Source organism: Ovis aries, chromosome 4 (genome assembly GCF_016772045.2).
Source record: "Ovis aries strain OAR_USU_Benz2616 breed Rambouillet chromosome 4, ARS-UI_Ramb_v3.0, whole genome shotgun sequence".
In the NCBI taxonomy this organism is placed as follows: domain Eukaryota; kingdom Metazoa; phylum Chordata; class Mammalia; order Artiodactyla; family Bovidae; genus Ovis; species Ovis aries.
In genome coordinates, this window is record NC_056057.1 from 39,765,650 (window position 1) to 39,787,939 (window position 22,290).

The following is a 22,290-nucleotide window of genomic DNA, read 5'->3' on the forward strand; positions in this document are numbered from 1 at the left end:
AGAAGTTGGCTTTATTGTTTTTTTAATTTTTGTTTTATACTGGAGAATATCTTATCAACAATGTTTTGTTAATATCAAGTGTACAAAAAAGTTATTCCGTCATCCAAGTACATGGATCTATTCTTTTTCAGGATCTTTTCTCACTTAGGTTATAGAGCATCAGGCAGAATTTCCTGTGCTATACAGTAGGTCCTTGTTAGTTATCTATTTTAAATATAGCAGTGTGAACAAGTCATTTGTAAACTCCCAATCTGTCCCACCTCCCATTAGCTTTAAAATCTTTACTTTTGTCAAATCCGTAGGAAAATCACAAGTTGTGTTCTTTTCAGGAAAAGCGTGAGCCACTGGTTATACCAAGAACGTTATTTAGTACCTGTAGTCAGGAAACTTACAGACTATTGGGAGAAACAGACGAGTGCCAATAATACTAAAGTAAGACCTATAATTGAATATCTTAAGATGAATTGTTAGCAAACAAATCATTCTGAGATATTTTCTTGATTTCGATATACCAGTTGGTGCTAGGCCATAAATTAATGTGACACTTAGGGACTGTATCCTGAGCATATCAACAAGTCATACTTGCTACATAGCAATAAGTGAAAAATTAATCCAAAGAAAAGCCATGTAAAAGAAAAGTCATTACACACCGCCTCTCCCATACACTCCCTCACCAGTAACATACGGAAGTGCTTGTTCTCTCCAAGAGAAATGCAAGTCAAAATATTGATATATCCTTTTTCTCCGTGTATATTTTAAATATGTTTAATAGGGACATTTTTGGATTTTAATATTTACCTTGAATCTATTTGAGTCTAAATTCATTAATTTTAAAGGTAGCCAGATTCTGTATACATTCATTGGAAGCATCTAGTTGATGAATCTGGTAGAAGAAAATATATTTCAGAAATAGTTTGTCCCGTGATTGAGATGTAGATATAGAACAAATCGAATATATCCTGGATGGGTTCTTCTTTAGGATAGTATAGTTCTCCTTACAGTTTATTTGGACAAGGAGAAAGGTCAAACATATTTCTGTTAAGAATTAGTCAAAGACCTTTTCTACCAGTAGACAGTGATGGAAAGCTTCAGGCACTGACTTGCTATATTTGGGATTTTATAAGATAGTTCTTATGAGTTGATTTCTACAACTGTTATGATTTATTATATTTTAGATGTAGATGAGAATGAACTCAGATCCATTGAATGGATTGAACTCAGATCACTGAATGTTCTTCTAAACTAACTTCAGAGCATTTGGAGAAGCATATAATTAATGGCAATCCACTCCAATTTTTTGCCTGGGAAACCCCATAGACAAAGAAACTTGGTGGGCTACAGTCCAAGGGGTCACAAGAGTTGAACACGACTTAGCAACTAAATCACCACCACCACCATACTTACTTAAATCAATGGAAGTACATGTGTATTTTTAACACCAGTGAAGGAGTCTGTCTGCTGATAACTAGTAGCACCTTGCACTTATAAATCTTAAATCAAACCTTGGATTTCACGTAGGCAAAGGAGATGTACCTCACTATTATCTAAAGGCCAGACAATTTCTCTTTCATTTTCGAAACTGGCTTATTGAATGGAAATGCTTTTGTGGCTTTTTAAAGGTAATTGAATGGCTATGGTAAGGCTGTCTCTGTATAATTTCATTAAAAAAACAGTGCATTAGATGCACACACACAAATAAAATACTGCCATGTAGATCTAATAGATGGGTTAATGAGGTAGAATGTATTTCCATCTGATTCTTTTAACATCATATAGACCGAAATAGAACTATTAAAAAATAGCTAACCAAAAATATAAGATTCTGTATTGTCTCTCATTTCTCAGGATCAAATCCTGGATAATGGAGAAGGAAAATAAAGAGAAGAATGATTGAAAAATCAAAAATTTAATATATAAAAAATGGAAAATGGGCTGCAAATAATGGCATGTTGTTGAAGTGTGAGATGCAGTTTTAAGATAAATTTATTCTTGAGACTAGCTATATTATACTCTTACATGGAGCCCAAAAGCCTTTTTCAAATCTTTCATAAGGGCTTACAGTAACAGGCAGATATTCAGAGAAGAAAAGGAACTCAAGGCAGATTAATTTTCTAGATTTGTATCTGTACATTGATAAAAGAAGCCAAAAGGACCTATTACAAATGGGATTTGGGGATGTTGTTGAATGAAATCCAAATGTATTCATTGTTCAATAAAGGGATGAAAACACTACAGGCATCAAAAAAATGAAAAAAAAAATTAATCATTAATATGTGTTGGTTAGGCTTGGCCCCAGAGATCTTAGATTAAATACTACTAGGTCTGCATTGCTTTGGGAAAAATGTAAGGCAATGTTTAGAAAAAAAATGATGCAGTGAAATTTAGCATTTCAATTTGAGAAATAGTGCTTTGCTTCTAATGAGCAGATGCTCAACTGTGTATTGAGAGACCTGATGCAATTAAAAGATGTTTTTAGGTGGGAGGAGATCATTCAGGCTTGTATTGCCTGTCAGATCTACCTTGGCCAGCTTTCCACATGACAGATGCAGTTAGATTTTCCTAAGTCTGTTCAGCCAGCCATTAATTTGGCAGCAGTCTTTCTAACAATAACTTGTAAGACCTGGGTTTGGGAGAAGACTTATATGTCCCTTTTTTAATATAACAGAGATCAGATGTGTCACTGCAGTGATAGGAACATGCCTAATAATACAGTGAACCTCAATGGATTTTCAGGACAGAAGAGAGAGATTGAAATTAGACACAGAGGAGAGACCTAATTGGGAGAGGCTGCTGTAATGTAGGTATGTATTTGGATGTCTCTGTGTGTGTGTGTGTCTATACACACACGTACGTACACACATATGATAGAGAGAAAGCTCCTTAAAATAAGAGAGAAAATGCTTCTTTTTAGAGTGAGTTACTCCATCATTAATGTTGAGTCTTGCATCACACTAATTTTAGTTTAAAACATCTTAGGTGAGTAAGCAGGTGCATCTTGAGTAATAAAGTGGAGCTTTGAGACACCAAGTCATAAATTGGATGCAAAATTTGATTCAACTGACATGCTTTCCCTTGTCCATTCTTTTCCTTTACTTTCTTCATTTCTCTTCAGGTCAGAGGCTGGCAGCATAATTAAAATTTGAATTATTTATGAAGAGCCATTAAAGTGGGTGGCTTGCAGATTAGTCAAAGACAGCCGAGCTGACACTAAGCTGTATTTCTTTTACTCTCTCACAGTAAATGATACTGTATGCCTTGAAAATCAGCACTTGAGGTTGAAGCTTTTAAAACAGAAAAACAAAACATTGTGGCTGTTTACACTGAAGCAAACTTAAGTGTATATCTATAATCATCTTAATGTGCAAAAACATCCTTTGTGTATGCATATATAAATACAAGACATTTCTTGACCAGTCACTCATTAATATTGAATAGAAATAGAATTGCCAAGGGGAAGAGGATTTTTGTAGATATAAAGATATGACTGGAAGTATAAATGCACACACATGGGTATCATTAAGTGCGCATTTTATATTTGGATAGGGACATTGAAACAGTTCAGAAACATCTGTCACCAGTGCGACGTGTTGAGAAGCAAAGAAATGGAAATGGGTGTCTGTTTTCTCAAAAGCATTAGGATCTGTAAACATAAACATCATTTTTTAAAATCTGCCAATTAGAATGAGTTTATGGGCCTAATGCAATTTTTGAAAACAGTGAGAGCCTACATAATAACGTCAAACTAGAATATTCTCCAAATTAACAGAAAAAATTTCCCATATGATGTGCTTCTTTATAGCTTTATCCTAGTCATGGGGGAAAAGCAGCATATTGTGATATGTTTCATTTGCAAAGATTGAAGCAACGATCTCTATTTTGTTTACCATACCCATGTAGATTTATTCATACCATTAAGAGGAAAATTAAACATACCTTTGCTTTTCTGGTTTTATTCTTGTTCATGAGAAATGGCCCACCATTTAGTTCTAATAGCATTAAAACTGAAAGAACATTAAATATATTCATATGTTTAGTTTCATTTTTAATGTCTCTTGTAAGACATCTCTAAGCAGAATTTTTTAATGCTCTGTTAAGATAATCACTCTTATCTGATATTTTTTCAGTCATATTCATTTGTAATTTCAGAGTTAATTCTGTGAATAAGATCCATCTCTTTGTTGTTGTTGTTGTTTCTTTTTTAAAGGAAAAATACTAGGGTTTTTTTTTTTTTTTTTTTTAAAAACCTTGGTAGCAGTGTTTTAAAAATAGTAGCATCCAGGTTTAATGATTTAAGCTTAGGCTGTTTGTCTGGAGCCAAATGCCAAAGCATGATGCTTTCTGCAGCGTAAGAGGAACAAATCCCTCTCCCTCTTCTTGTGTTCTTTCTTTTACGTAAGGTTTTGAATCATCTTCAGCAGATTTTTACATGTAGTTCAGTGAATTAACATGATAAAATAATAGTAGCACAGCAACAGTAATAATAGTGAAAAGCTTATTACTTTTTGTTAGCATAGAAACGTTGCATGGAAAGGATAGGTTGGTTGCCTTCCTCACTAGCACTTGGAATTGACATTACCTCCAAATAAGTGTTCAACAAAGTTTAATTTACTTGAACTCTGTGAGCGCAAAGGTCATTGTAAGAAAAGTACCAGTAAGACCCTGAGCTTTACCAACACCGAAATATCATTTGTCTCAGTTTTTCCACTTACAGTGAACTGTTGTTTCTATGTCCAATGTCCTTTCTTCCTTATACAGATGTTTATTATCTCTGTGATAAGATGATTTTTTTATTAGAAATGATTATGTAGAATACTACCCTTACATACAGGTAGAGAGGTTTCAAAAATGCTTAAAAGAGTGTTCCTTTCACCAGTCCTTATCCCAGAATTGATTTGTACCAGAAAGGAGACTTCATCAGCCTAAGGGAGGGTTATTAGAATGGAAATACCTTTTTCTTAAATCCTGGGCATACTTTATTTTTTGTCTAAAGCATAAATTAGAATCTGGAGATAAAAAATTAAGAGCCAGTAGTGCAGCACTTGTCAAAGGAAATTGATCCACTGTCCTCAGTCACACCAGTCATGTGGGAAAAAAGAAAAAAGATTAGTCTGAGAAGTTTACAGATAATGAAGTTCTTAGAGCCATACTTGCTGCTAAGGAGAGGAACAGTAATTATACAATGCAGCGATTGCCAAAACGTGTTCCATAACACCCAGGTTTAGAGAGATTCTAGAAAAATGGGGCCATGATCCATTATATTTTGGACATACTTTATATATCTTCATAGACTCATGAAACCCTGGGATTAGGGTCGTATATTTCAGAGATTTATTTAAGTTTGTTTAGTCCAGCATTTCATATATATTCAAATGATATCATATGTATATATGTGATATAATGGGCTTCCCTGGTAGTTCAATGGTAAAGAATCCTCCTGCCAACGCAGGAAACGCAGGTTTGATCCCTGGATTGGGAAGATCCCCTGGAGAAAGAAATGGCAATACACTCCAGTAATCTTTGCCTGGGAAATCGCATGGGCAGAGAAGCCTACTGGGCTACAGTCCGTAGGGTCACAAAAGAATTGGACAAAACTGAGCGACTAAACAACAGCAAAGGTCCTACATTTAGGAGACCTATTTAAGTTTATTTAATCCAGTGTTTCATATATATTCAAATAATATCATATGTATGTATGTAATATAGCATCATGATATTATTTGGCTATTATGGGGGTGAATGTATCTGTATATGTATTTTTATGGGCCAAAAAGCAAAGTAGGGAGAGGTTAAAAAAGTAGCTCAAGGTCACAAAGCTAATAAGTGGTTGAGTTAGCAGTCAAACCAATGAATAGGACTTCAGAGTGTAGGCTTTTTAAAATATTTTTGGCTGCACTTCATGACATGCAGAATCTTAATTCCTTGACCAGGAACTGAACCCATGCCCTCTGCAGTGAAAGTGCAGACTTAACCACTGGACCCCCAGGGAAGTCCATCCAGAGTCTAGGCTCATAACCACTGCAGTATGTGGAGAGAAAGGGCTTTGTTGCAGATCCCTGGTCCTCACTTCCCACCTGCATGAGCTTGTGACCCAAGGCAATTCTAGTTTTTCAGTTCTTTATCCTTCTAATATCAGTGTTGCTGGATAGTTGCGATTGTGTCTATTTACTTTTTACCCCCTTTAGCATTTAGAACTGAATTAATGTGTACTTATAAGTATTTAATCAAAAAGTTCTCATTATCCTTTATCTCTTAACTACTTATTGATTAAACCAAACATCACACCTCTAGACTTGCTTTCTTGGAACTAAATTTATCAGCTGAATGATTCTCAGAGATGTTCTGCTACCAATATGTTATCTTCCAGTAGACATTTATAGGAAAGGACTTATTGTATTTCTCATGTTGTAAAAAGTTCCTAAAATTCTCTAAATAGTTATTCAAATGATATTCACTAGCCATTTGACGATATATATATTCCAGAGAATATAATAATAATAACAGTAGTAATAATATATATTAATATTATTGCTATTAATTATATTATAAGAGTCCCTGGTGGCTCAGAAGGGTAAAGCATCTGCTTGCAATGTGGGAGACCCAGGTTCAATCCCTGGGTTGGAAATATTCCCTGGAGAAGGAAATGGCAACCCATTCCGGTACTCTTGCCTGGAAAATCCCATGGATGGAGAAGCCTGGTAGGCTACATTCCATGGGGCTGTAAAGAGTTGGACATGACTGAGCGACTTCACTTTCATATATATTATGTAATAATATATATTATATATAATATATATAATAATATATATTCCAGAGAATCTTTGGAATCTCAAAATCTGTAGAGTGTTCTGCCATTTCAATTCCTAATTGTTCTCATTTATAAAGGAGGGACACTGATAACTGCCCCAACAAGATTGGGAGGCTGTGATATTAAGTAGCAAAAGAGGCCTTTAGTTAAAGTCAATGACTGAATAATTTGCATTCAAATTTAAGTTGATGGCCTAAATAACTCAAATGTATATCACAGAAAATTGCAAAGAGGTTCACATTAAAGCTTTAGATTGCTTACAATGTGGGAGACCCGGGTTCGATCTCTGGATCAGGAAGATCCTCTGGAGAAGGAAATGGTAACCCAATCCAGTACTCTTGCCTGGAAAATCGCATGGACGGAGTAGCCTGGTAGGCTACAGTCATGGGGTCGCAAAGAGTCAGACACGACTGAGCGACTTCACTTCACTTCACTTCACATGAATGTTACAAGTGTGTTTATAAAAGTACACTGATATATCTATAATTTAAAATAAAATTAAAGGCACATTTTGTATTTTAACCTTAGCACTACCTAAACTTTTGTGTTGAGGCCAGACATAATGGTCCTTTCTTGGATGGAAGATGACACAGTCCTCAAAGGGCCTACAATACTAAGCATGTCTGTCTGTCTGTCTAATCGTCCATCTATCCATCTATATCTGTCTATATGTATATCACCTAATCATCTACCTTTCTATCTATATCTATCCCAGTGTTTATTCAGGAATAAGTTATAGGATTTTATAATTTGAGTAGTAACAGTTTTCTTCTAATAAGGAGGAAACACTTTCAAAAGTATTGGCTTATGTGTTCCTCTGTTGGTTCAGATGAATGATTCAGTATATAGTGAAAAGAGAACAGTGTGTTTGGAAGAGAGGGATGTGATTAATATTTAAATACTTGCAATGGAGCTTTCTCGGTGTTACATTTTATCTTGTCATCTGAAACTGTTTCGAGTGACACTCCAGATTTTAAACTAGAAATTCATTGTTTGTCTGAGTACTACAGGATATGATTTGGGACCCTTAGTTCTATAAAGCCTACTGACTCAGTAAAGTTTGCATAGGCTGGTGTAAACTGTACTAGATTTATATGTTTTCAGATTGACCAGGAAATCTTGGATGAAACTCACAGAAGCACTGTTTTTCCTCTTTCTTCATAAGGAGAAAGGAGTAAGTCAATTTGACTGCAGGACTGTAATCTCTAAAGGAATTGGAGAGGGGGAAAAGTCATTGTGAGTATATACTCTTCAGAATGGAGAGTATTTGATTTACTTTAGTTGTGGGAGTTGAGGTCAGACTTTCTTCTTCTTTCAGCTCTAATATCTTCAGACTTTATCTCTACCTGTAGCTGTTTCCCTCCAACCCAGCAACATGTACTTTCCTCTGTCAGAAGTTAATGTCATGGCCTGTTTTTAAAACTATTTGCTTCCCATCTCTCCCAAAACTGGGGTTTCCCTCCACAATCTATGTTCCTATTTTATTTTCAGTCTCTTCCATTTTGCTGTCTCTTGGCTCAAAGCTTACAAGTTTATACCTGTTCTAATATCTCCCATCTTTTTAAGAGAAATTTACAAACAAAACATATTATTAAAGTTTGTGTTCCTTTTAATTAAAATATTTTTTCTTTACTTTATAGCCAGATTTTACCAGAGCTTTCCAGATTTTTAGATTTCACAAGCCAGTATATTCTTTTAAATGTAAGAATTCATCTAAATTACTAACAATTACCATATCTCAAAACTAAGTTTCTTCAAAGAGAGCATCTTATATTAATAACACCATAAAAGAAGAAGGACTTATTTAGGTTATTCTATTCTTACAACTTATTTTAGGGTTTACATAGTCCTAGAGTATAGAATTTATGCTCTCATTAATTCATTTCTTTATTGTGATATTGTTGCAATTCAGTGCCTGTATTTAGATTTTAGGCATCACTACATTGGCTTTGAATCAAACAAGGAATGTGATTTAATTCTTTGGATTACGTTGCCAGTTGTAAATGGGAATTATCCCAAGATGCATATGCATTTTCCCTGAAAATAGACGATTGGCACAGAGTGTGTGTTTTCAGTGTCAAGATAGGGGTAATATATATGATTGGTGGTAAAATATAGACTGCCTTGGGCTTGGGGCCAGAATCCTGTCTCGTATTCTATGCCAGTCCCTTCGAGGAGCAGAGCTGACTGGAGCTGATCTGCTCAACTAAAATGCCATATGTAAGATACCATACTGAGTGTCATTAAAGGAGGGAAGAACGAACTATTTTTTGGACTGAAACTCACTGAATTTTTATTTTTCTTTGTAATGAAAAGTATTAAAGGTTAACACAAGTACAAATAACAATCTACTATAATCTTTCTGGTTAGTATGGGGAAATACAGACAAAATACTTCCAAATTGTAATAATTCGAGTTAGATTTGTTCCTCCTATTTCATTGTTGGCATCAACCCTAATCAATTATCTGAACTTACTATGGGTAAGATTTTTACATTTTGGAAACTTCCAATATATTAATATATATTATTACCCTTTATGGTAATCGGAGCATCTACTAAGTCAGGTATTTTTTTATGAAGTATATCTTATTTAGGTTTTTCTGCTTCGAATTTTGAGTGACTTACGGATTCAGATTCCTTCAGTTCTTTGTGCGTTTCTTTTGTCGCAGTATCATCATAGCATCTTTTAACGGATGGCTTGATTAAGGGTCTTCATTGTAGGTTATAACTAATTAAAGTTTTCTAAATGGGACAATAAAGTCACTCTGAAAGATTCAAATGTACTTTTAAAGCAGTTCTCACAATTATATATTCTTTATTCTCTTTTTGGTGTATAAAATAGCAGTATATATCTTTATTTCCTTGCATCTATAAATGCATATAATGATTACATGCTCTCCATAGTCAGTATTACCGTGTGACTAAATTTAATGTGATTATAGCAAAATATATTAGAAAGTACACACAGTGAATTATGGAAGATGTAGAATAAATTTATATTTTTATATATTCTTATCAGAACTTGGAAGCTGGAATTGAAGCAACTCACAACTTGGAAAGAAGATCAAAATTTGATAGTCAAATTTTAATTGATATACACAGGCACATATACTCAGTGGATGGCTGAAGCATGACTCTTAGGAATTCTAAAACCAGAATGCTTCCATAACTTGGCTGAATGTATTCACTTACTTCAAAAATAAAAGTACTAAATTAGTTAACTGACATACTAATTAAGTTAGCCAGTTAGTTGATCAGTAGTAGTTCAAGTAAAGAAAGAAGGAAGTTTATAAAAAAAAACCTGTTCCATGTCTAAATATTACCTTTTGAGGGAGACACTTAGCCATTGGTTATGGAACAGAGGAGTCTGGTAGGCTACAGTCCATGGGGTTGCAGGGCTTAGCATGAAACACCATTGCTATTGACATTTAGGTATCATTCTCAAGATTATTCCTAGATGCATAATGTATTCTCACCATTCCCCTTAATTATTTAATTCATCTAAGGCCCCTTATTCTTCTTACATGATCAAAAGCTTTTTAGCATTTGGCTTTTTAAGAAGTTTTGCCTGCAGTGAAATTACTGTATAGGTTATGCCAACAATGGTGATCCAAAAGGTGTTATTTCTTAGAAGTAATTGATGGTTTTATATTATACCACAGTTTTGTGGGGATTCCCAGGTGGTGCTAGTGGTAAAGAATATGCCTGCCAGTGTAGGAGATATGAGATGCAGCAGATTCAATCCCTCAGGAAGACATAGCAACCCACTCCAGTATTCTTACCTGCAGAATCTCTTGGACAGAGAAGCCTGGTGGGCTACAGTCCATAGTGTCACACAGAGTTGGACACGACTGATGTGACTGACCTCACATGCACGGTTTTGTGAACCAAGTTAGTTCTTTCCCTTGTGAAGTGTTTATCAGGATCTGTTAATAGGTCAGCTGTATTTCAAACTCAAGACAAATCAGAAAATAAACAGGCAAGTTGCTTGTCCTTGGAAAACTTACATTGTGAAATGGTGAGGTAGACAAGATACATTCTCAGTGAGAAAAACACAATAAAGGAAGCGAACATAATGATATAATACAGAATAACTGGGAGGGAGAGAAGGAGCTTTTTGGAGGAAGTGGAATCTGTAGATGACTTTTAAAAGGAACTAAAGGCTCAGAGAATGTATTTAGCAAGTGAGAGAACAGTTTTCCAAGCAGAAAAAACCAAATGTTCTGAGCAGACTAGAGTCTTAATATATAAAGAAAGCTGGAAAAGGTAGGGGTATATAATACAAAGTAGAATCTTATAGATCAGGGAGTTTGGATTTTTCTTCAGATCTACTTCAAGTACACTGATGAAACCAAGATTTTAAATATCTGAAGCTGAAAGCCTGATTCTAGAATATCTTCAATTTAAATACAATAAATAAAACCTGTTAAATCTCTTGAGTTTTTCTCACAACCTGAGCCTGTAGACTTTTCCTGTATATGCTAGCAACACCATGAATGATAAGCATAACATTACACATATCAACAATGCTATGTAAAATGCCATACTTCTGACCATTATCGTTTTAAATCATAGGACTGATATTATATTGCTAACTTAGAGAATGATATACTTATTTAGGCAAAGGGAGACCATGCAACCTAAAGAGACATAAATGCTGCTTTACAGCTAGATCTTAAATAATTCCTGCCTTCCGCTACTAGACCATGAAGGGACTTGCCTGGTGGCACAATGGATAAGAATCTGCCTGCCAATGCAGGGGACATGGACTTGATCCCTGGTCCTAGAAGCTTTCATATGCCGTGGAGCAACAAAGCCTGTGTACTGCAGCTACTGAGCCCATGTTCTAGGCTTGCAAGCTGCAACCACTGAAGCCTGCGTGCTTAGAGCCTGTGCTCTACCGAGAAGCTGCTGCAATGAGAACCCTGTACATTGCAACTAGAGAGTAGCCCCAGCTCTCTGGAACTAGAGAAAGCCTGCATGTAGCAACAAAGACGCAGTGCTGAGAAAAAGAAGTAATAAATAAATATAATCAATAAATACAGATAGTAGTGTGTACATGTCAATTTTTAAAATAAAAGGCAGACAAAGAATTATAACCAGAGTGCCAACAAAAGAAAAGTGAGCCAATAAAAAATGATATACATAAACAAGCAATCATTTATAGCTCCTTTATGGCACAGTTAGCTACAAATTATACTACCTGCATTCCCACTCCCCACCAATTAAGCATATTTCAGGAAAACACAGGATATCCATGGAATTTATGCTGAATACTACTAATTTATTTATTTTATATTCAGTTTTGAATGGAAGGAATAAGAACTAGCCAAGTTGAATTCTAGAGATGGAAGAAGGTGAGAGGAATGAGAATACGATCTTTTTAAGTCCATCAGTTCAGTCGCTTATTTCTGTCCGACTCTTTGGGACCCCATGAATCACAACACCCCGGGCCTCCCTGTCCATTACCAACTCCTGGAGTTCACCCAAATTCATGTCCATTAACTCGGTGATGCCATCCAACCATCTCATCCTCTGTCGTCCCCTTCTCTTCCTGCCCTCAATCTTTCCCAGCATCAGGGTCTTTTCAAATGAGTCAGCTCTTCGCATCAGGTGGCCAAAGTATTGAGTTTCAGCTTCAACATCAGTCCTTCCAGTGAACACCCAGGACTGATTTCCTTTAGGATGGACTGGTTGGATCTCCTTGCAGTCCAAGGGACTCTCAAGAGTCTTCTCCAATACCACAGTTCAAAAGCATCAATTCTTCAGTGCTCAGCATTCTTTATAGTCCAACTCTCACATCCATACATGACCACTGGAAAAACCATAGCCTTGACTAGACGGACCTTTGTTGACAAAGTAATGTCTATGCTTTTTAATATGCTATCTAGGTTGGTCATGACTTTCCTTCCAAGGAGTAAGCGTCTTTGAATTTCATGGCTGCAGTCACCATCTGCAGTGATTTTGGAACCCAAAAAATAAAGTCAACCACTGTTTCCCCATCTATTTGCTGTGAAGTGATGGGACCAGATACCATGATCTTCTTTTTCTGAATGTTGAGCTTTAAGCCAACGTTTTCACTCTCCTCTTTCACTTTCATCAAGAGACTCTTTAGTTCTTCTTCACTTTCTGCCATAAGGGTGGTGTCATCTGCATATCTGAGGTTATTGATATTTCTCCCAACAATCTTGATTCCAGCTTGTGTTTCTTCCAGCCCAGCATTTCTCATGATGTACTCTGCATATATGTTAAATAAGCAGGGTGACAATATACAGCTTTGATGTACTCCTTTTTGTATTTGGAACCAGTCTGTTGTTCCATGTCCAGTTCTAACTGTTGCTTCCTGACCTGCATATAGGTTTCTCAAGAGGCAGGTCAGGTGGTCTGGTACTCCCATGTTTTCCAGAATTTTCCACAGTTTATTGTGATCCACACAGTCAAAGGCTTTGCCATAGTCAATAAAGCAGAAGTAGATGTTTTTCTGAAGCTCTCTTGCTTTTTTGATGATCCAGTAGATGTTGGCAATTTGATCTCTGGTTCCTCTGCTTTTTCTAAAACAAGCTTGAACATCTGGAATTTCACAGTTTACGTATTGCTGAAGCCTGGCTTGGAGAATTTTGAGCATTACTTTACTAGCGTGTGAGATGAGTGCGATTGTGCAGTAGTTTGAGCATTCTTTGGCATTGCCTTTCTTAGGGATTGGAATTTTAAGTCCATAGTGACATATAATTTACTTTTTAATAGTCCCCACTTGATAAGTGGGTGTCCCTGGTGGCTTAGACAGTAAAGAATCTGCCTGCAATTTAGGATTCCAGAGTTCAATCTCTGAGTCAGGAAGATATCCTGGAAGGAGGGCATGGCAACCCACTCCAATATTTTTGCCTGGAGAATTCCATGGACAGAGGAGCCTGGTGGACCCACCCCAGTCCATGGGGTCACAAAGTGTCGGACACCACTGAGTGACTAACACACACATTTAGTAAGTAGCAAAGCAAAAATATAATTTGTATATCCTTATTGGTCTATTAAACTAAAGGTTAGATGAATAATATGTTCATGTAGTCAACCTTTGATGTTATTTTGTTTTTTAGTCAGATCAGAAATACTCCCCAAGCACAGATCAGCGGGAGGGTGAAGCTACTCATCAAATTGAGTTGTCAGGGAAGAAGAACATTCCTTTCCAAAAAACCTGCCACTTAAAACAATATTTGACCTCATGTTACTTAGCCATATGGGAATATACTAAATTCAAGGTTCAGTAGCTTCAGGGAATCTGCTCTAAAACCTTGCGAGTGGCTGGAGAATAAACTGTAAGTATATTTTATTTCTAGTATAAAAATCATGTGATAAATACATTATGTGGGACCATAGGATTCATTAAAGGAAAAACACTGGAGAAAGATTTAATATGAAATACATTCACAGCATTAATGCACATTTCTTGTTTGTATACCAGTATTATATGTCCTACCAGATTCTTTTGGTAGTCTTTATTTTGTGTATTAAAATATTTATTGATATATTTCAGATTTTCCTATAAAGTGATGCCATTTTTCAGAGCCAGTACATTGTACATGATACAATATACAAAAACATTTATCATTACGTCCTTGACTAATGTTTTTGTACATTGTATTATTCGAAGAATATATGATGCCATATTTAGAGAGTTTTTCTCTCATTGCAGATCTCCTTTTTTAAAGCACATTTAAGAAGTCTTGCCCTAGTCCTCATCACTACCTCAGTTCATGCGTTTATCTTTTCTAATTTGTGTTTCTAAGTGTCCTCTTGCTTTTAATTCCCACTGGCCTTCGATTCACTTCATTTTCCACACTACTGCCAGTCATCCTCTTCAGATTAAAAAAATTCATTTTCCGGTCCCCAATCCATAAGGCTTCCCTGGTGACTCAGTGGTAAAGAACCCGCCTGTCAGTGCCCGAGATGCCGGTTTCATCTCTGTCTGGGTCAGGAAGATCGTCTAGAGGAGGAAACGGCAACCCCCTCCAGTATTCTTGCCTGGGAAATCCCATGGACAGAAGAATCCAGCAGACTATAGTCCATGGAGTCTCAGAAGAGTTGGACGTGACTCAGCAACTAAACAACAGCAGCACCAAATTCCATACTCATTTCTCTTCCCGTTTAGAATGAGATTCTCATTATTTGCAAAGTCAGCCTGAGTCTGTGTTCTAGCACAGCCTCTGCTTCCCTTCTTCCTGCTCTGGAGCTTCTCACACTTAGTCTCCCTGAATGCCTACAGGCTGTGTCCTAACTTTTGAACACCCTTTATTTTATCCTTCAACAGGTGAGCTACTTACCCTTACACAAGTGTTTCCCCACAAAACCTTTCTAGGTTTTAGTCTCTCTGATATGCACTGCTCCCAACTCATTCTCTGTACCTTCCACAGTTTGTCTCAGTTGAGTGTTTCTTCTTTTGCTTAAATAACTTAGCTCTTATTAATACTGTAGTGGCGTTTTCTAGTGCCGTGATGCTTCCTGTTTTGAAAATCCTTGAGTTTAGGAACTCTGTATCTTCGTTGATGAATACAGAGGGCATTCAGTCAATATATATTTAATGAGTGTTAATACATGTTTAATTAAGACAGAGAGTAGAACTGATGTAGTTGTGATAAGGTCAGGCAGCCCTGCCACTTTTCAAGTCCTTGCTCTACTGTTACCAGCTATTATGAACAAGTAAGTTACTTAAACTCTCTGTGCTTTACTTTTCTGATTGGAAAATGAATATTACATGGATTTCTAGCTCAAAGCATAGATGCAGGGTCATAAGGCAGTTAGCAAAATGGTTGATATATCATCAGAGCTAAAATGAATGTTAACTGTTATTGCAAAGGAGGGAAGTTTATCAGAATTACAGTATACAGTATCTTTATTTCACTATCCCAAAGCTTGCTCACAATTTCATTTTAAAGTACAAATAAGAATAGGGTACAGCATATTTGGAAAATAGTCATTATTATAATGTTTATTAAATGAACTGTAGTAGATAAAGATTGATATATTTTAAGGACATAAATTCAAATAATGAAAAGTAAATGAATCATAGAAATAAAGTATTGATTTGCTAGACTTTTTATCACATATGTCCTTTGTAGTCCTATGACTGATAAAAAATCTTGACAAAACATTAGCAAAAATGGTTAAATGTCCTTAAGGAGTCGGGCATTTGGCGTTAGGCAGATCTAGGTTTGCATTCCATCTCGTACTCTCTGGATGCTGATTGACTACTTGACATTTCCTAATTCACTTAGGAGTTATTTTAATGAATCTAATGTATGACAAAATTTCATTCTTTTCTGAGACTGAATACACACACACACACACCTGGAGAAGAAACTGGCAACCCACTCCAGTATTCTTGCCTGGAGAATCCCATGAACACACACAGACACACACACACACACACACACACACACACACACACACACGCGCGCTCACTCACACTCATTCACTCACTCACTCTCACTCTCTTTCTTCTTTATCCATTCATCTGTTGATGGGCACCTAGGTCGCTTCAGTTTCTTAACAGTTATAAATAATGCATGTATCTTACTAAATGTGTGTTTTGCTTTTTCAGTTATACACCCAGGAGTGGGGTTTCTGGGTCATATGGTAGTTCTGTAGTTTTGTTTTTAGTTTTTTGAGGAACCAATAGTGTATGAGGATTCTGTTTTCTCCACATCATTGCCAACATTTCTTTGTATTATTTTTGATAATAGCCATTCTGACAGGTGATGTCTCATTTGTGGTTTTGATTTTTATTTCCCTGGTGATTTTATTAAGTTTGTTTTTTTTTTTTAAATGCAGAGAAATTGGGGGGAGATTTAGAGACTGATTTGCTAGTTGGCTACTCAAAATCCATTTCCTACTTTTTCCCTTCTCAAGGTTTTCCTATAGTACCCAGTCAAAAAATTTAGGTTGTACTGATCTAGGCCCAGAACCCATCACTTATGAGTGGATTTTGATTGTTTAAACTACCTCTGTTCAGGATTAGAGATCAAATCTTCCCATATCAGTCAGTACAAGATCTGTGCTTGATTATACAGTGTTCTAATAGTTAGGATTCGGAATATTGTTTAATTGTTTTGAGAATGTGACCTCAGTTCTCCTACTGGATAAAAATAAGTGTGATTTCAGCAGTTTCTGGTCATTTTGCAGCAATGAGGTTAGCAAAGCTGAAGATGCTGTGCTAAAGCTAACCCTAACAGAGGGAGAAGGTCAAAGCTAAGGGTATGTCTTTTCTTTCTTTAATGTGGCAAAAGTCGTCTTTCATTATCTGATTCTTGCACACTTTTTCAGCCTCATTTCCAGGCTCTTCCCTGCTATATTCTTTAACCTACTTGCGTGATCTATGGAGAATTTCCAGATTGTCCCATGCTCTTGTTGCCATCAAATTCCATTTTTTCTTCAAGTCCCTTTACCTAAAATCCTTCGTTTAATAATGTTTCTTCAATCCCCGGTTACCATTTATTTTTTAAGACTCAGCTCTAGGGAAACTGTCAGCTATGGTCTGAATGCTTGTAGGCTCCCCCCTCCCCTAACCCCCAATTCATGTGCTGAAACTTAATACCTAATGTGATAGTTTAGGTGGGGAAAATGGGGAAGTGACGGATGAGGGTGGAGCCTTCATGATGGGATTAGTGCCACTTACAGGTTAAATTACACATTCAGATAGACTTGAAAAAGATCAGTATGGTTTAATTCCAGATTAGTTACTGAAATGTTATTTTTCCACTTCAGATCCTTATTTTAAAACCCCAAGAGACATAAAAGAGGAGAAAGCAAGCTAATAGGGTTGGCAGTCCTAAACTTGTCCTCTTGGTCAGTGCAGCACATTGTGGCTTCCCTTCTTTTCAAAGCTTGTTGCTTTGGTAGATAAGTGATGGTCTGAGTTATCTGGAACAAGATACTAGGAGCGGGAACCATCTCTGTACCTCATATGCCCTTGGTGTGACTGTGTCTCTGTGTACGTGTATGTATTTGTGAGGTAGCAATACGTAGGGGTGAGAATGTAGAGTATCTTGATATATAAAACTACCAGGGTAAAGTCAAAAGGGTCCCAGAACTCCACCTCCCTCTCTCCCAGCCCTCGTGTCTGTATCACCAGGGATGGTTTGCCCTCTTCATAAAAATCAGTTCAGTTCAGTTCAGTCGCTCAGTCGTGTCCGACTCTTTGTGACCCCATGAATTGCAGCATGCCAGGCCTCCCTGTCCATCACCATCTCCTGGAGTTCACTCAAATTCACGTCCATCAAGTCAGTGATGCCATCCAGCCATCTCATCCTCTGTCTTCCCCTTATCAAAACTGTCTAAATATTCCCTCCAATATGTTTAGATACTTTTATGAAGCAACTGGTATTGGAGGAGCTCATACGCGTATGTCAACTACCCTGTCAGCCGATCAAAGAATAAAGCCGTTTCTTGCAGCCGTGCTCCCTACACTGGCATTCTCCTTGCCCTGCCAACACACACAAATACACATACCCTATAGATCAGACCAGGCTTCAAGCAGAGACTTTGCACAAGTAACATCTGACTTTTAATGAGATGAGGCCACAGACTTTGATATATACACACATAGAATGAACATATTAAAAAAATATTAAAAAAATAAAAAAAAGAATGAACATATAGCAGTAAGTAACATACTGATAAACTATCATAAGCTAAGCTGAGTAACTTCAGTCATGTCTGACTCTGTGCAACCCCATAGATGGCAGCCCGCCAGGCTCCCCGGTCCCTGGGATTCTCTAGACAAAAACACTAGAGTGGGTTGCCATTTCCTTCTCCAATGCATGAATGTGAAAAGTGAGTCGCTCAGTCGTGTCCAACCCTCAGCGACCCCATGGATTGCAGCCCACCAGGCTCCTCGGTCCATGGGATTTTCCAGGCAAGAGTACTGGTGTGGGGTGCCATTGCCTTCTCCGAAACTGTCATAGAGGGATATTTAAATATAAGAGTCGGTCATAGCTGAGCGACTTCACTTATGCTGTGCCAGAAGGTAAAGTTATCAGGGCTTTTATAACTAGCCATCAATATATATTTTATTCTTTAATTTAACAGCCTTTAATAAAATTCTGTATTCTCCTCTGTGAAAGTGAAGACTTGACAACATTTTCTTTGAAGTGAACTTTATAAAACTGAAGGGTTTTTTGATGTGTGTGTGTGTGTGTGGCTGGATAAAGACTTTTCAACATTTTAAGTAACTGAACATTTAAGAATGCTTGGGTTTTTTACAACATTTGATGTTCCCTTCTATTTGTAGACCAGATATCCTCACCAAGCTTACTCTATATAATGTCTAGTTATTCCATTATAAGAATTTTCTTCCCCCTTGGGAAATACCAACATGAAGAGTTTTAGTATTCTAAAAAAAGTCTCTATTTTGCATGAATATATAATTATCCAGGGGTTTATTCAAGACAAAAACAAATTATGCATCAGTGCAGACCTGAGCAGTCTGTAAGCTCAAGAGGATTCAGAGAATTTTGTTTCACCTGTGGTGAAGGTGAATAAACAGTTATCATTGACAGTATGAAACATTGATGTTCCATGGCTCCCCTAAGGTTTGCCTTGGACATGCTGCCAAGGTTACATATTACATAGTTTTTGTTAGAATCGTTGCTATTCCTGGGTTTAAGTGTATGTGCTAGAGGGTGCTTTAAGCTTTGTTAGAAAATCAGCTTTAAGCTGTTGCTACATTTTCAATTTTATTATACTTTTCCCAGGTGTGATAGGCAGTAATGATCATAGATTTTTTCCCCCAAGTATAATTCATATGATGTTGATGGAAAGCACATTGCCTTTGTCTATAGTAGTGGAATATAGTTAAAATTATACCTTTAAAATAATACTAAAGTGCGTTTATATATGTTAAAGTTGGAAAGTTGATAGTATTAGGAAAATATTTTTATTTACTTTTTCTTCATTTAATTTCATTTTCCTTTTATTTCAACTGATGTGCAGGCGTTCGGCCTGTTGTGTTATTTCTACATGGACTTTAAGCTCAGCTCCTAGTAGTTATTGCTTGATTCAGTTTAGCATAGGTTAGTGATGGTGGTCTACTGTAGACAACTAAGATTAAAGCTAAATTCCAATTTGTGTCTCAAAAAATGTCTGTGAAGACCATTTTACAAAAGAAATTATGATCAGTAGTTATTTTAGATTTCTTTCTTCCTCAAGCTCACTCTTTTGTCTTATGGGATTGTAGAAACCTCTTTGATAAATAAAAGGATTTGTGTGTAGCTTTGGATACCTCATCCTTTAGTGTCATGAAGGATTTGAACTTAAAGCTAATTAAAATCCTAATAAATGAATATACATATGAAATATTTATCCATTGAGATAAAATGGCAGTTCCAATAACAAGAGTGTATTTTGTTTCTATGAAATGTTTTCCCTCGAGAGGCTCAATGCCTTTGAAAAAGTAACAAAACCCACAAATTATCTCGCTGATGTGCACATTAATGAATGAAGGAAAATACTTTTCCCTCTCATTTACAGATACAAATCAAGGTGAAATATGAAAGGCTTTACACTCTAAATTAGTCTGTCAAAGAACAGTGAGTTCAGTCCTGAAAATTCTCAAGTCTTTTGTCTTTATTCCCTTTTTGAAACCAGCATGAAATTTCTGGTCACCTTTGAAAATGGGAATTTTGATATTTAAATGCAAGAACCACAAATCATACTTTTAAAAACTCAAAAGCCTGAGTGAAAATGTAAATAATTCTGTGATTTCACTACTGAAGGCTATGTGGAATCAAGATTAAGGTTTGGGGATACAGAGTCCTCCTATGTGGGTTTTCTTCTGGCTGCACCCATGTAGTATGTGGGGTGAGAGTGGGTAAAGAGACATGACCTTTTGGTGCCTCAGCTTTCTCACCTCTGGAGGGGAATCTTGACACATTGTTCCTGGATTTATTGTGAGCATTGGATGAGATATTGTATGAAATACACCATATCTGCTTGGCAGATAGCAAGTACTCATTAACAATTGGCTATTTTAATAATACTTTGATAGTAATAACTGACAATAGCAAGTAAATATTTGTATAGCTAATTTGTTCTAATTGGAAATTTTACATCTCTATTTCAGGAAAAGATGAAGCAATCATATGTCAAGCTTTTTTTTTAAAAAAAAAAAATGTTTACAAAGCATGAAATCCACTGTAGGATTGAATTTTTAAATGATCTATAACTGAAACCAGCCAGGACTCTTCTCTTTGGGAGAACATGAATAAAATGTATTCTTTAGTGGTGCTTGCGGGAGATGGGATGGTGGAGGGATGATGGGGTGCAAGACGGGGCAGACGTGAAATAAACAAGAAGTCAATGGTTTATTCCATATACCATAGTTAAAGGTTTGGTTTCAGTATAAAACAGAAGTCAGAACAGCAGTTTTAAATGTTTTCCTGCAAAATTTTAAATAGATATTTAATTAACAAAATATTTTGGTATCCTAACAGTCCAGAGTTAAATATACAAATTTTTGATGCTTTAAAGATTTTCTTCAACGTTTAATTTGTGATTTTAAAAGAAGACTGACTTTCATAATATGATGAACTGTTTCCTAACTGTGACACTAATTGTAGTTTTAAGGCACAGTCTTAATAAAATATGAACAGAATATATTTTTCTTGCTTTTGCAAAGTATTTTTTAAAATAAATTCAGAATGAGCCAACTAAAAAAACTTGCTTTATAGTGTATAGATGTGTAAATCCAAAACAAACAAACAAACAAAAATGAATGCAGTGAGTTCATTTACTGCAGAAAAAATTTATATTTTATATCATGAAAATCTCTTCCTTGTTACCTGATTTACTGAGTAAGATCTTTTGCATTTAAGAGAGCCATGTTCTTTCAGTGACTACTACTACAAAAAATTTAATGTCAGTTTAGGGTATGAGGGTGAAAAAGTAGACTTTATTTAAAAAGATGCAACCTAGAAAATCTTACCAGGAGAAATGAATATAAAATACTTAAGATCCACAAATAAAACTATTTGTCTAACAGAAAAGTGAAATAGTTGTAGTGAATTTGAATATGAGTAAATAACGTTTAACATTATGAGAACTGCTTATAATAGCTATGTTTATTGTTAACTATACTTTAAATTTCTAGAGTTTTACATCTTAGAATGTTCACTTTTAAAGATAATAATATTTCAGATAGATAATTCTGATTATTTTAGTTTAGTGTATCATATGCTACTTTCTGATATTAGTTTTTTTGGCAATAAAATTCACTTGTTACTTCAAGAATGTTTATATGCACATAGTATTAATTAATCCATAATTAATCCCTAGGTCACATACTGAATAAGTTTGTCTTATTCAAGCCTCACAGCAGACTTTGGATGACAGATTTATCCTCTTTATAAAGGTGAAGAGAGTGAAGAAGATTTTTAAGAATAATCTTAGAAGCTTATATTTGAGATTAAACGTACTTGAGGAGGTACGAGCATAATTC

General features: G+C 36.0%; 1 protein-coding gene across 22 annotated transcripts in view; it reads left to right on the plus strand.

Moving 5' to 3' along the window:
- The window catches only part of CACNA2D1 (calcium voltage-gated channel auxiliary subunit alpha2delta 1), a 540,433-nt gene that overhangs the window by 194,905 nt on the left and 323,238 nt on the right, over positions 1-22,290 (plus strand). The gene's annotated exons all lie outside the window — the stretch shown is intronic.